Source organism: Giraffa tippelskirchi, chromosome 6, assembly GCF_054371585.1.
Source record: "Giraffa tippelskirchi isolate mGirTip1 chromosome 6, T2T-mGirTip1v1.2.pri, whole genome shotgun sequence".
Taxonomy (NCBI): domain Eukaryota; kingdom Metazoa; phylum Chordata; class Mammalia; order Artiodactyla; family Giraffidae; genus Giraffa; species Giraffa tippelskirchi.
In genome coordinates, this window is record NC_137280.1 from 145,611,497 (window position 1) to 145,626,925 (window position 15,429).

The 15,429-nt window shown below is 39.9% G+C and overlaps 2 protein-coding genes across 5 annotated transcripts in view; one reads left to right on the forward strand and one right to left on the reverse strand.

The window, feature by feature from the left end:
- GABRG2 (gamma-aminobutyric acid type A receptor subunit gamma2) overlaps positions 1 to 15,429 on the forward strand; it is a 226,250-nt gene that overhangs the window by 184,111 nt on the left and 26,710 nt on the right. The gene's annotated exons all lie outside the window — the stretch shown is intronic.
- The window catches only part of LOC145511417 (uncharacterized), a 733,827-nt gene that overhangs the window by 10,414 nt on the left and 707,984 nt on the right, over positions 1 to 15,429 (reverse strand). Inside the window, exon 16 of the mRNA XM_081504622.1 lies at positions 7,200 to 7,261. The gene's annotated coding sequence lies outside the window, so the exon portion shown is untranslated. The remainder of the gene's footprint in view (positions 1 to 7,199; positions 7,262 to 15,429) is intronic.

Below are 15,429 nucleotides of genomic sequence, written 5' to 3' on the forward strand. Positions count from 1 at the left end.
TTTTTCTATGCTATATTTTAGAATTAACATTTTACAGTTCAGTTACTCAGTCATGTCCGACTCTTTGCGACTCCATGAACCGCAGCACGCCAGGCCTCCCTGTTCATCACCAACTCCCAGAGTCCACCCAAACCCATGTCCATCGAGTTGGTGATGCCATCCAACCATCTCATCCTCTGTCGTTCCCTTCTCCTCCTGCCCTCAATCTTTCCCAGCATCAGGGTCTTTTCCATTGAGTCAGCTCTTCACATCAGGTGGCCAAAGTATTGGAGTTTCAGCTTCAACATCAGTCCTTCCAATGAACACCCAGCACTGATCTCCTTTAGGATGCACTGGTTGGATCTCCCTGCAGTCCAAGGGACTCTCAACAGTCTTCTCCAACACCACAGTTCAAAAGCATCAATTCTTTGGTGCTCAGCTTTCTTTATAGTCCAACTCTCACATCCATACATGACCACTGGAAAAACCATAGCCTTGACTAGACGGACCTTTGTTGACAAAGTAAGGTCTCTGCTTTTTAATATGCTGTCTAGGTTGGTCATAACTTTCCTTCCAAGGAGTAAGTTAAACCTTTAATATTTCTGACCGTTATCTATCTAGAATCATTTTTTGTGTAAGGAGTAATGTAGCAATCAAGAAGTAAGTTTTACCAAATGGACATTCAACAAGTCTATCTGTAATTTTTGAATAGTCTTTTCCACAATGCATTTCAGTGGCAACTTAGTAATACACTGAGTGACGGACTGCATGTGTGCCTGAGGGGAAATCTAGTCTAATTTTCTTTTTGCCAGTGTCACATTGTCTCAATTATGCTAATTTATAAATATCTTGATATTTAGCCTTATAATTCCTCAGCTTTATTCTTTCTCTTGGCTATCATTAGTTCTTTTGATTTTTATATAAATTTCAAAACAAGCTTATCAGTTTTAAAAGTAGTACATGAAATTATGATTGATACTATATTGAACTATAAATTAGATTATGGATAACTAACATCTTTACAATATTGAGCCTTCCATGAACAAGGTACATATTGTATCCCTTTAATTAGAACTTTAGCATTATCTCATTCATACTCTCTAGTTCGTGACTGCACTCACATGTGTGTTTACACGCATTTGTTTGTGTGTAGGTCCTGCACATTTTTCATTAGACATCACAATAGACAAAGCATCATAAGGCAAGTGAAAGGAGGAGGAGGGGTTAGGGGGTGAAGTAGAGGAGGAGAAGGGAAGAAGGAGGAGGGGTGCAGGAGGAGGAATGACAAGAAGAAAAATAAAAATAAAAGCAAGAACAAGGGCAATGCAGTAAAAGAAGAACAAGAGTGAGAAGAGGAACAAGAAGTAAGAAAATGCAGTCAGTCTTGCTCATGAACTAAAACTGTAATCGAAGTATTAACAAATCTACTCCAATGTTACCTAAAAAGGATAGTATTTCATGACCAAGAACAGTTTTATTCCAGGGATGCAGGGATGGCTTAATATGTGTGTGTGTTTGTGTATATATATATATGTTGCTAAGTTGCGTCAGTCGTATCCGACTCTGTGCGACCCCATAGACGGCAGCCCACCGGGCTCCTCCATCCCTGGGATTCTCCAGGCAAGAACACTGGAGTGAGTTGCCATTTCCTTCTCCAGTGCATGAAAGTAAAAAGTGAAAGTGAAGTCGCTCAGTCATGTCTGACTCTTAGCGACCCCATGGACTGCAGCCTACCAGGCTCCTCTGTCCATGGGATTTTCCAGGCAAGAGTACTGGAGTGGGATGCCATTGCCTCTCCAATATATATATATATTTATATGTAAATTCAAACAATATCTGTCAAAGTCATCACCCTCAGAGAATAAAAAGGGAAAATCATGCAATCATCTCTGTGGATGTAGAAACTTCATTTGGAAAACTTACTTCTCATGAATGATAAAAGGCTATTAGTAAAATGGGAATAGAATGGTATCTAAAGCACAAACCTATATCAAACGTTATACATTGTAAAATATTGGAAGATTTTCCACTGGAATAAGAATTTAACAATGCCACTAAATCAAATGTCAATAGAAAATTATTTCTGTATATTAGAAACAATAATTAGAAAATCAACTGAAAGCATAGGTTACTAGCATGGGTTTTCTAATTGGCTAATTTCTAATTCTAATTCTAACGTTGGCTTAAAGCTCAACGTTCAGAAAACTAAGATCATGGCATCTTGTCCCATCACTCCATGGGAAATAGATGGGGGAACAGTGGAAACAGTGTCAGACTTTACTTTTTTGGGCTCCAGAATCACTGCTGATGGTGACTGAAGCCATGAAATTAAAAGACGCTTACTCCTTGGAAGGAAGGTTATGGCCAACCTAGATAGCATGTTTAAAAGCAGAGACGTTACTTTGCCAACAAAAGTCCGTCTAGTCAAGGCTATGGTTTTTCCAGTGGTCGTGTATGGATGTGAGAGTTGGATGGTGAAGAAAGCTGAGTGCCGCAGAATTGATGCTTTTGAACTGTGGTGTTGGAGAAGACTCTTGAGAGTCCCTTGGACTGCAAGGAGATCCAATCAATCCATCCTAAAAGAGATCAATCCTGGGTGTTCATTGGAAGGACTGATGTTGAAGCTGAAGCTCCAATACTTTGGCTACCTCATGTGAAGGGTTGACTCATTGGAAAAGACCCTAATGCTGGGTAGGATTGGGGGCGGGAGGAGAAGGGGACAACAGAGGATGAGATGGTTGGATGGCATCACCGACTCGATGAACATGGGTTTGGGTAAACTCCGGGAGTTGGTGATGGACAGAGAGGCCTGGCGTGCTGCAATTCATGGGGTCGCAGAGAGTCGGACATGACTGAGCAACTGAACTGAACTGAACTGAACTGGAAGCCCATCTTCTAGGTCTGTCCTGGAACTCTGCCATTTACTACCATTGCATCATAAAACTATTGACTCAAAAAGTGAGAGTTACTGCAATTTTTTTCTCTAACATTTTGAGAGAGCTTCTGGATGCCTCCTTTGTTCCCTTATGCCTTCAAGTAATATGTTTTCATTTCCTTTTTTAAAAATTTTATCTAGCTTTTATAGCTTTATCTCATCAGGAAGTTTGATGAAATATAAGCTTCTCCTTTATAACTTGAAGTAGAAGTCAGTATGATTATTTTTCTTAGCTCTAATTATTATTATCATGCATTAAAATTTAATTTTTGAATTTTCTCTTTAATTACAATTAAGTCAAAATTAGCTATGAATAAAAATTTTTTATAAAAATCATTTCTTTTAAGCCCTAACTTTATTTTCCATACATTGCCCATATAATTTTTCCTGACATTCACGAGAGTAGGAAAACTGCCTGTATTAGTCTCTGTTTTACACCCTGGCATAGAATCTGAAATATTTTCTCAAAAAATATTATTGAGAGAAATCATCTTATTTCATTGATTCTAAGGTACATATTTATTTTACATTTTAATCTGTCTAAAGTTAAGGCATTTTAAAATCAATGTTATCTCACAGTACCTGTCAGGCAAGTAGTTTCTGCCACAATGAAGACAGTACTAATAGTAAAACACCTCAGAACATATTGAACATGATAATCATTATATATTTGAAAACAAAGTGCTTAGTGCTTTTAGTTCAGAGATGACTAACTAAATGTTTGGATATTCTACAAAGCCTTAGCAACCGTCTTCAGGGAAAGGTAGGGCATAGATACAATGTCTGAAAATTATCTTTCTAATATCACTTCCTTTCTAAATTCTGCTGCCTCTTGCTTTAAGCACATATTGCCAAGGATATGTTTATTTGGAATTATTGACGGATGGGATGTAGTCATGCTTATTGAAATCTTTCAAAATGTTCTCTGTATAGATGAGACTTCCCTTTATCCACTGGGCAACCATTTTGTATGATTATGGGATTTTCCTAAAATACTTGTCTATATTAACAATGTTTTCCTTGGAATTTAACGGGCATTAATGAATAAAAAAATGATTATGCATTTTCAAAACAAATATGAAACATCTGACTTAGCTCAATGCCTTGGGAATCATATCACAAATGAAAATGTATATATGGATGTACATGTCTGTGCACACAGATATATTTATAAAGACTAATGGTATGCTATCATTTATTGGCTATTTATTATGTGTTAGGAGATAAGCTAAGTGTCTTACTGCATTATACATTTTATTATTACAGAACTAGGAAGAATTATTGTTATTCTAAAGGTAAGAAACAGAGAGGTTAAGAACCTTGGCTGAGGTCACCTAGAATGTGGCAAAGCCAAGAGAACCCCTTAGGACCTGTGTGACTCTAAGGAATATACTGTATTAATGCTTTTATCTATGTGTGAAACATTTGAAATAATTCCAGTGATACAAGGAATGTCTTTAAACAACAGTCCTCATAAAATCCAGGTGAAAAGTACATCCTCTTATTATGTCCACATGAGCAAAGTAGAGGAGTAAGCAGCAAGTTAAGATTAGGATTAACTGGATTTAAAGCAATGTCCAGTATAGGCACAGAGATGCTTGATAAACTAAAGAAGGCCTCCTGGGAAACAGAGTGCTTGAGATCATGCTGAAGAGAGAGAAGCAATTAGGCAAGGGTGATAGCACAGATAAAGGCTCAGAAAGAAGGACCAAGCTTACTCAAGCACTTTTGAATGTTGAGTGTTCAAGGAATCCAGTTAGTAGCACCTTGTTTTTGTCTCTCATGTTCAAAAACAATTGGAAAATTAAACACGAGTAAGTAGAAAGTGAGCAAAGCATCCTCTTTGTTACCAGCAAAACTGATAGTGAAAAATCTCATATACACCTATGAGAGAGTGAATGTTATAATAGTAAACCAGAGAACTAGGATTATCCATCCAGAAGAATTAAGAGTAAGCATACAAACAAAGCTAGTGGAGGTGATGGAATTCCAGTTGAGCTATTTCAAATCCTCAAAGGTGATGCTGTGAAAGTGCTGCACTTGATATGCCAGCAAATTTGGAAAACTCAGCAGTGGCCACAGGACTGGAAAAGGTCAGTTTTCATTCCAATCCCAAAGAAAGGCAATGCCAAAGAATGCTCAAACTACCGCACAATTGCACTCATCTCACATGCTAGTAAAGTAATGCTCAAAATTCTCCAAGCCAGGCTTCAGCAATACGTGAACCGTGAACTTCCAGATGTTCAAGCTGGTTTTAAAAAAGGCAGAGGAACCAGAGATCAAATTGCCAATATCCGCTGGATCATCGAAAAAGCAAGAGTTCTAGAAAAACATCTATTTCTGCTTTATTGACTATGCCAAAGCCTTTGACTGTGTGGATCACAATAAACTGTGGAAAATTCTGAAAGAGATGGGAATACCAGACCATCTGACCTGTCTCTTGAGAAACCCGTATGCAGGTCAGGAAGCAACAGTTAGAACTGGACGTGGAACAACAGACTGGTTCCAAATAGGAAAAGGAGTACATCAAAGCTGTATATTGTCACCCTGCTTATTTAACTTATATGCAGAGTACATCATGAGAAACGCTGGGCTGGAAGAAACACAAGCTGGAATCAAGATTGCCGGGAGAAATATCAATAACCTCAGATATGCGGATGACACCACCCTTATGGCAGAAAGTGAAGAAGAACTAAAGAGCCTCTTGATGAAAGTGAAAGAGGAGAGTGAAAAAGTTGGCTTAAAGCTCAACGTTCAGAAAACTAAGATCATGGCATCTGGTCCCATCACTTCCTGGGAAATAGATGGGGAAACAGTGGAAAAAGTGTCAGACTTTATTTTTTTGGGCTCCAGAATCACTGCTGATGGTGACTGCAGCCATGAAATTAAGAGACGCTTACTCCTTGGAAGGAAGGTTATTGCCAACCTAGATAGCATATTTAAAAGCAGAGACATTACTTTGCCAACAAAAGTCCACCTAGTCAAGGCTATGGTTTTTCCAGTGGTCATGTTTGGATGTGAGAGTTGGACAGTGAAGAAAGCTGAGAGCCGAAGAATTGATGCTTTTGAACTGTGGTGTTGGAGAAGACTCTTGAGAGTGCCTTGGACTGCAAGGAGATCCAATCAATCCATCCTAAAAGAGATCAATCCTGGGTGTTCATTGGAAGGACTGCTGTTGAAGCTGAAACTCCAATACTTTGGCCACCTCATGCTAAGAGTTGACTCATTGGAAAAGACCCTGATGCTGGGTAGGATTGGGGGCAGAAGGAGAAGGGGACGACAGAGGATGAGATGGTTGGATGGCATCACTGACTCGATGGACATGGGTTTGGGTGGACTCTGGGAGTTGGTGATGGACAGAGAGGCCTGATGTGCTGCAATTCATGGGGTCGCAAAGAGTCGGACACGACTGAGTGACTGAACTGAACTGAACTGAGAGTAGAACACGTGTGCCCTGTAGGCCTCTGACTCCCAAGAAGGAGGATGAACAGGAAGAAACTGGATGATGAATGTCCTGTTTATCCTTCTAAAGCTCCTTATACTCATCACAGTAACTCAGTCTTCCCTGGGTGGGCTGAAAGGATGTAGAGAGGCTAATAGTTACCCTAACAGAGTTCCTTCACAGGGAGGGAGACATCAGGAGTGGCAATAAAGCATCCTCCACCTTGACCAACTTGAAAATCTATACCTAAAAACCCCCAGATTGGTTTTTTTTTTGGCTGTTCTGGCTCTTCGTTGAGCATGGGACTCTGTTGTGGCATGCTGGCTTTCTCTAGTTGTGATGCACAAGCTTCTCATTGTGGTGCGTGGGCTTCTCATTGCAGAGCCTAGGCTCTAGAGTGCAAAGGCTCAGGGCTTGCAGCATGTGGGCTCTCTGATTGTGATACATGGGCTTAGTTGCTCTGCAGCATGTGGCATCTTAGTTCCTGGACCAGGGATGAACCTGTGTCGCCTGCACTGGAAGGCGGTTTCTTAATTACTGGACCACCAGGGAAGTTCCTTGGCTATTTTTCTTCATTTTCTACCTGACATAAAGGTAGACATTCACTCCTTCATTACTAACTCCTCTTAAATATTCCCAGTGGCAATTAAAGATAACTGGAATAGTTCTCTGCAAAAAGCTCGAAGGATTTCCTAAGTGACCTAAAAAGAGCATTTTCTAAACATAAGAACAGTCTTGAAAGAAACAAGGTCCCTTCCCTTCTAATCGTTTTGGATTAGAAGGACATTTGTGTATATTTTCACCACAGCATATGAAAACCTACATCAAGACAAGGTTTCTCACCATGGGTCGTGCTATCTTTTCAGCCATCCCTCATCTGTGTCCAGTATTCCATATAGTTGAATCTGAAAAAGTAAGATTTTGGATAAACATGCTGAATTCTGAGATGGATTCTTTACCATCTTAGCCACCAGGGAAGCCCAAAGGTTCATCTGGTAAAGAATTTGCTGGCAATGAGGGAGATCTGGGTTCGACCCCTGGGTTGGGAAGATCCCCTGGAGAAGGAAGCGACTACCCACTCCAGTATTCTTGCCTGGAGAATTCCATGGACAGGGTGGCCTGGAGGGTTATAGTCCATGGGGTTGCAAAGTTGGACATGACTGAGTGACTTTCACTTCACTTCACCTTGTTCCAAGATGACAGAGACTTTCATCTGGTAAAAGAAAAACTAAAAGAATCTGTTGTCTGTATTTTTTTCTTAATTCCAAGAATTTATATTTATTTGCTAAAAGTTGAATCTTCAGCTAACTGTATTTGATACTGGGGTCCTTTTTAATCCTCTGGATATTCGCTGTTATCTTGCTGTCTCCTCATGTATCCTTTTTTAATAAGTGTCTGTTTTTACAAATCATTTGAAATTTTGTTATGAAGTTATAAAATAATAATATCTAAATTTGAGTGACTGAGCCATTTCCCACTGACATGATGGGTGACACGGACACCAACAAGGCCTCAGTACAAATGTACAATAGCAGCTATACTTCAAGGACTGGTATGTAAGGTTTATTGGGGTTCTGTACATATTTTTGTAGCATCACAATTCCCAGATTTCTAGACACCGCTGTTAAGTCACCACGGCAAAAGGATCCCTGTGTTGTCTAAGGAACAGCAAAAGGTCGTTTTGTCTGGGATTATGCATCAAGCACAAGGAAATTTGGGTCTAACCAAGGTGGTGGTTTTGCCAGATGAATCCGATAAATGGCAGTAGAGCTGAGAGAGTGTAAAAGAGTGACTGTGATGATCAAAGAATTGACACAGGTAAGGACAGACAGGACATTGATGGGGTGAGGTAGAGGAAAAATGTTATAGAAACAATGGATTAAGGGTCCTTGTTAGGCCAAAAGGTTGTGGAGACTAGACTCTCAGAGGGAGTTGATTAGAAACAAATGAGATGTGAGTCACGTAGCAAGGTTCATAAAATTGAGATTATGGTCAAGCTGCAGGTATTACTTTTTTAAAAAGTGGTGTTGAGTATGCCACACAAGTGTGTGAAAGTAGTGCCGCGATCAACATCACTGCATCATTAGACTAGAGAAGTCCAAGCAACTCACAGGACAGAGTTTTCTAGAGAATTTATATCAGGGCTGTCACAGAGTGTGGCAGTGAACTAGGATTAAAAGTCTTCAAGTAATTTGGGGAAGCAATCTGGGCATATTAAGATTAGACATGGTAGATTCAAGGTAGCTGGTGTTGATGTGGTTGCTGAGGATATGGCTGGGGAGGAGTTATTTGCAACTCAGTCTTCCCCATCAATGAGGAACCACATTCTGGAGAAGCAGATGTTTTCCACTGTACAAGCCAACCTCCCACCTGAGTTGGTCCCTGATGAGTGAAAAGGCCTCAAGAGTCATGATCTTAGACTAGTGCATTGATTCACTCTTACCTCTGATGGGGAGGATGGGATTATTAGTGAGTGTGAGACTCCACTTGACCCCTTTAAATAAAGCTGAAACTTTGGGGGAAGGCAGATATTATCCTAGCATGGAGTTTCGCTACTCTGTCTGATAATACTGGTAGAAGATCTACAGCATGCTTCACGTTGCACTCAGGACTAATTCTGCCTTCCTTAGTAGGGCATACATGAAACTGAATATCTACTTCTCCAACCTTTCCTTCTCTACCTACTCCTTCACCTAATCCCAACATTCTACAACAGTCACAATAACTGTTTGTAGTTTCCTAAATATGTCAGTCTTTCACTGGCATATTTAGGGCCTCAGGGAGACTGCATTTGCTGCCTCCTCTGTGGATGTTCTTCTTCGGCTTTTTTTTGGCTGTGCTGGGTCTCGGGAGCTGTGCGAGGCCTTTCTCTAGTAGCGGCCGGCAGTGGCTCCTCTTTGGAGTGGTGTGCAGGCTTCTCATTGTGGTGGCTTCTCTTGTTGCAGAGTGTGGACTCCACAACGTGGGCTCAGTAGTTGTGGCACATGGATTTCGTTGCCCTGTGGCATGTGGGATCTTCCTGGACCAGGGATTGAACCCCTATCACCCGCATTTAACCACTGGACTACCCAGGAAGTCCACTTTTTGTGTTTTTCACTTGACAACTGCTTTGTGTCCTTTATCATTCAGTTAAGATGAAGCAACCTCTGAGAATGCTTGCAACTCTCTTCCTTTATTCTCCTCTATCATGGCATTTATAACACATTACAAATTGCCTGTTCACCTGGAGTACATAAGTGGCACTCTTTGTTCTAGGACATTCTTGTTTACTCTTGCATCATCGGTTCTTACTCTTGGGAGAGGCTTATAACAGGTGATCAATAAACACTGGTTGCTATAAATCTATTTAATTCCCAGTAGTAATCTTCCTGAATTTTTTTTATATTCGCTATTCCAAAGTTCCAGATGTAATTCCCAGATATCATCCCCCTTTAAAATCTACCTCATTAGAATTCATTAGTAACACTTTTAATGATAAAAGAAAAAAAATCTTTAAGTATATACACAGAAGTAATGGAGATTAAGGGACCAAAATAGCTTGGAGCACCTAGATTCATGTTAGGAACTGTTTTTAGCAAAGTCATCAAATCACACACTGACAAACCTTGTGAATACGAATGTCATTTCTTTTGGCATGAAAGTCATCTCTTCACTACTGCCTATACTTGAGTTATTTGGGGTAAATGGCTCCCCCCCCCCAAATTAAAACTATGCTAAACATTCAGGTTATTATAACTTCATATTGTGATGTTTCAGTCTATCCCCTTTATCTAATCACCTATATGACTCACTTTAGAGTTTAAGACTAAACCTAAGCTTTTTGTAAGATTTTAGAATTAGGAATATTCTTACTCATCATGTAATCCAGCCACTGGAAGCTCACATCTTCAGACATGAAGAGTATTGAGGTGTGGCCTCAGTACTGGCCCAAAACCCCTGTATGAAGCTGGGCAGTAGGTGAAAAGATCATCCTCAGTCACACAGGACAGAGTGTCAAGAGGAAAGACTCAAGAAACAGAAAACGTATGACATACTGTGTGAGCCAAAACGTTCGTTCGGGTTTTCCCAAAAGATGGCACAGAAAAACCTGAACAAACTTTTCGGCCAGGTCAATAATTTTACCTCGTATCATGCTTTTGTTTAGAGTTTCAGAATTAAGCAGAAAAAAGGGAAACTGTTTTCTTAAAACTTCTGGCCCAGCTTCCTGATTGCCCTTCCTTTCATGGGGATTAGCAAACGTGTCTACATGCAAGCCAAGTCTCTCTTCTGCTTAGCTCTCCTGAATTTTCTTCCTTGGCTGAGAGACAGTGAGGAGCTATATTGATTACAGCTCAGATTTTCATCTGGGTCATTCAACCTACATTCAGCAAGTGGCATTCTTTTACTCGTAGAGGCAGAGAGATTCTGTCATCTCTCCCTGGAGGACAGTTGACTAAGTGTAGTGAGACTGTTTGTTGGCGTCCCTTCCCTTGTATGGATTTGTTTTACATTACAGGATGCCACAGTTCTTCAAGGAAGAATGCTTAAAACTGCCCTGGCTTCTCTTCTCATGACGTAGAGGAAGGAAGCATCGGCACTTGTAAAATACTTTTGCTCCAAGCCCAGCTCTCAGCAGGCAGATAATCAATTTTCCCCAAAGCGAACCTGCTCTCTCTCCTCTCCTTGCCTCCTTCCCCACTATCACGGGTGGTAACCTAGGACAGAAGAGGAACTGTGACCTTCCAGTTCTCTAGGAGGGGGTTGGGGAGTGATGGGTCTCTCTTACTTTCCTCATTTCTGAGATGAAAGAATTGAACAAGTTGAGGTCTAGAATTGCATATTTCTATGGGCTTAGATATTGTGCTATTATTTCAGTGTCATATACCCCCAAATCGGTGCAACGCCTTCACTGGAAAGTCAGTATGAGAAAATTTCTGAGACTCAAGCTACTGAAATTTGATCTTTTAGATCTGACATTTTGTGCACCTGGATGTATAATTTTGAGTCTCTGAGTTTCAGCTATGGCTAAATGAGATGGTACTTACGATTCCTTCCAATTTTAAATAATATAAACTATATGCTATCTTTTTTTCTTTTAATACATATTTTACTTACTTTAAAGCAATAGTAGTTTAAAGGAATGATTTGGGTTTTCCCAAAAGATGGCATAGAAAAAACTGAACAAACTTTTTGGCCAGCTCAATAATTTTACCTCGTATCATGAATGTAGGTTGAATGACCCAGATGAAAATCTGAGCTGTAATCAATATAGCTCCTCACTGTCTCTCAGCCAAGGAAGAAGATTCAGGAGAGCTAAGCAGAAGAGAGACTTGGCTTGCATGTAGACACGTTTGCTAATCCCCATGAAAGGAAGGGCAATCAGGAAGCTCGGCCAGCAGTTGTAAGAAAACAGTTTCCCTTTTTTCTGCTTAATTCTGAAGCAACCCTAGGGATGAAGGAAGTCTATTTATATTCTATTATTTATTTATCAGTGTCTTACCTTGGCAAGATCAATGACTAGACTATATAAGAGAACTATGAGGAAATATGGAGAATGTTTATGTTACCACATTTCTTTTTATCTTTATACAGAAGCTTAACTACACATCAGCCTGGCGACTCTGACATTGGGGTAGATAATAAATTATCCACTAGAGCTGACACATAGCAAAGAAAAACAAAGAGGGATTTTCTTTTTTTGTGGAATATAAGTCCTAAAACGTCACCAAGAGTATCTTACCTAACTTTAACAAGGTTAAAATGCTAATATTTACCTTAAGGCAGCTATCTTTAATTCTATAATGTCCTATAGTTGCAAACCAGTTTACAAATGTTTCCCATTACTACTTCCAGGTTACAAAAAAAAAACCCCAATATGTGTTATAGAATTTATTGGGGCAAATGAGTTATACATTAATGTTAATAAACTACAAAGTACACATCCTATAAAAACTGCTTGAAAGGAATGAGTGAGAAATGTCCTCCCTTCAAGGAAGGCTGTAGATGGGAAGAAAGGGATTTCCATCTTCTCACTATTTAAATACCAGATTCTAGCTGCTCACTAGCTCAGTCATGTCCGACTTTGCAACCCAATGGATTGTAGTCCTTCAGGCTCCTCTGTCCATGGGATTTTCCTGGCAAGCATACCGGAGTGGGTTGCCATTTCCTTCTCCAGGGAATCATCCCGACCTTCCTGAATCAAACCTGCATCTCTTGCATCTCCTGCAGGTGATTCTTTACCACTGAGCCACCTGGGATTCCAAGTGGGCTACAGTTTCATTAATGCCAACACCAAGTCCTCCTTGGGAAATCTCTCCTGATCAGCTGCCTAGGAGTTGTTACCTCAATGTTGAAAGAACAATAGTGCTAAGCAAAGAATGTAAAATTCTAAAATTAAGGATAATTCTTGTGCTTCTTTGCAAATCATGAAAGCAATTACAGCAAGGATTGGTTGACTGTAAAGTTTATTCAAAAACTCAAACTTAGAAAAGGAGAGAGAAAAATCTAACTAAATCTTTAATGCATAAAACTATAGTTCAGTTGTACAACTCATAGATGAGTTATTTAAATGCCACATGAAACAGTTCTGGGGGACCTAGCTCCTGGTTCAGGGATCAACCTTGACCTTCAGGAAGAAGCTGCACTCCTCAGAGCCCCACTTTCTCTTGGGCAAAATGAAGAGACTGGTCTGATCTTTAAACTCTTTCAGCTCTGACACTGTAGGATCAAATCCCAATTCTAACTCAGCAATGAAAGCACTAAAAACTCTCTATGTAAGGAGGCCAGTCTCAGTTTCCGGGAGCAGAACATCACACCGTTGTTTTTGATGTTGATTAGACACGGAATACCATCTGTGAAAACAAAGCAAGTGCCAACTCAAAAAGACCCACATGGATTTGGAGGGCTTTTGATAATCTTCTATATCACTCCTGCCATAGCAGAAGTCAGATAGAAAACCAATACCACATACCATAATTCACATGATCTATCTCTCAGAGCAGTTGCTCCTAGAGGCCTATTTTGCTCAAAAACAAAATCCTCCTTTTTTTTGTGGACAGAGAATGCTGGGCCTCAGCCCCCTAATCTAGACGGCACTGTATAGAATGAAAAAGACACAACATTCCACATGGATAACACATCAATGCTGGAATTCATTCTCCAGCATATAAATTGAAACCAAGACCGCCCTGGGGCCTGAATCCCAAATATAATCGGAAGTGGATGTAGTTACCGACTTTTTTCAAGCTTTCATATTATTTTCCTTAATTGCACAACCAAGTCCACAACAGGGGTATTCTGGTGGACAGGCAGAGGCGATCATGCTGCCAGTGGAGGAGAGGCAGGGCAGACGTGGACCCTTGCCTTGAAGGATTCTGCAGAGACTCATGCCCAGAGATCCAGGCCTGCTGCCCTGCAGCAGCGGGGAGCGTCTCTAACCTGGTTGCCCTGTGGCCTTATGCTTTTGTCTATAACAGAGTCTCGTTAGGGGAAAGAAGTGAAGTTGCTTTCGATTTTATGACAGATGGAGAAAAACAAATACTTATGGTAAATATAAATCAAAATGAAAAGGTCTATAGACAGTTAAATTCTCAAGGTCATAAGATTCTCAGAGTTATGTAAAAGACATTTTAAAAAGGAAAGTTGTCTCCGACTCTTTGTGACTCTATGGACTGTAGCCTGCCAGGCTTCTCCATCCATGGGATTCTCTAGGCAAGAATACTGGAGTGGCTTGCCATTTCCTTCTCCAGGGGGTTTTTCTGACCCAGGGATTGAACACAGGTCTCTTGCATTGCAGGCAGACTCCTTACTGTCTGAGTCACCAGGGAAGCTTTAGGGAAAAGAAGAGAATGGCTTATTCTGCTCTCTTGTCTTTTACCCCAAGAGGCCATTACAGTGCAAAAGGACTGGTCCTGTCAAGGGTAGAGCTATAGAATCTTTAGGTTTAAAGCCAGAAGAGAAAGGAATGAGGTTAAGCTTTCGATTTTATGGCAGATGGAGAAAACCAGAAATACTTATGGTAAATATAAATCAAAACAAAAAGCTCTATAAACAGTTAAAGTCTCAAGGTCATAAGATTCTCTGAGTTATGTAAAGACATTTTTAAAAGGAAAAAAATAGTAATAACTTTGAGGAATATGTATCAAGCACTTACTGTATCTCAGTCTCTATCACAAACTCTATAGGAATCATTCTACTTAATCCTCATCATGACTCTGATTTAAGAGTGACTAACATCTCTATGTTTCCATGTGGCAAAACAGACCAGAGACCTTAAATAACATGTTCAAGGTTATGGAGTGAATGAATGTCCAACTAAGAAATAGCTAGTATTTTTTCTTTTTTTTTTTCATGAAATGTCTCATTCTGTCACTTTTAAAATAGATTTTAAAATTCTGATTGGTGAAATCTGGACATACATTTCACATACACAGATTTAAATAACATCACTAATAACACATTTAAATATTAAAATAATATTTAACATTTGGTATAGAATTTCTACAAGATCTGTTATATAGTTGAATTAGTCACATTTTGTAAAGATAAAAGAGGAGAAAGCGAGTTATCCAAGATCACACAACTAGATTGTAGCCAGAGAGAAATTAGTATACAAGTCAGCACACTGTGAATCTAGTGATTTTCCACCCAAAAGATAAAGTCATGATTCAGAGATATTCAGTTTTTTTATAATCAACTCCATGTAATGGATATAATTTATGATGTATTAGATAGTTTTTATGTTAGTAGTGACTTTAAAGAAAGCCTAGCACTGAAGAATTGATGCTTTTGAACTGTGGTATTGGAGAAGACGCTTGAGAGTCCCTTGGACTGCAAGGAGATCCAACCAGTCCATCTTAAAGGAAATCAGTCCTGAATATTCATTCGAAGGACTGAGTTGAAACCAAAACTCCAATACTTCGGCCACCTGATGTGAAGAACTGACTCATTTGAAAAGACCCTGATGCTGGGAAAGATTGAAGGCAGAAGGAGAAGGGGACAACAGAGGATGAGATGGTTGGCTGGCATCACCGACTCAATGGACATGAGTTTGAGTAAACTCTGGGAATTGGTGATGGACAGGGAGGCCTGGTGT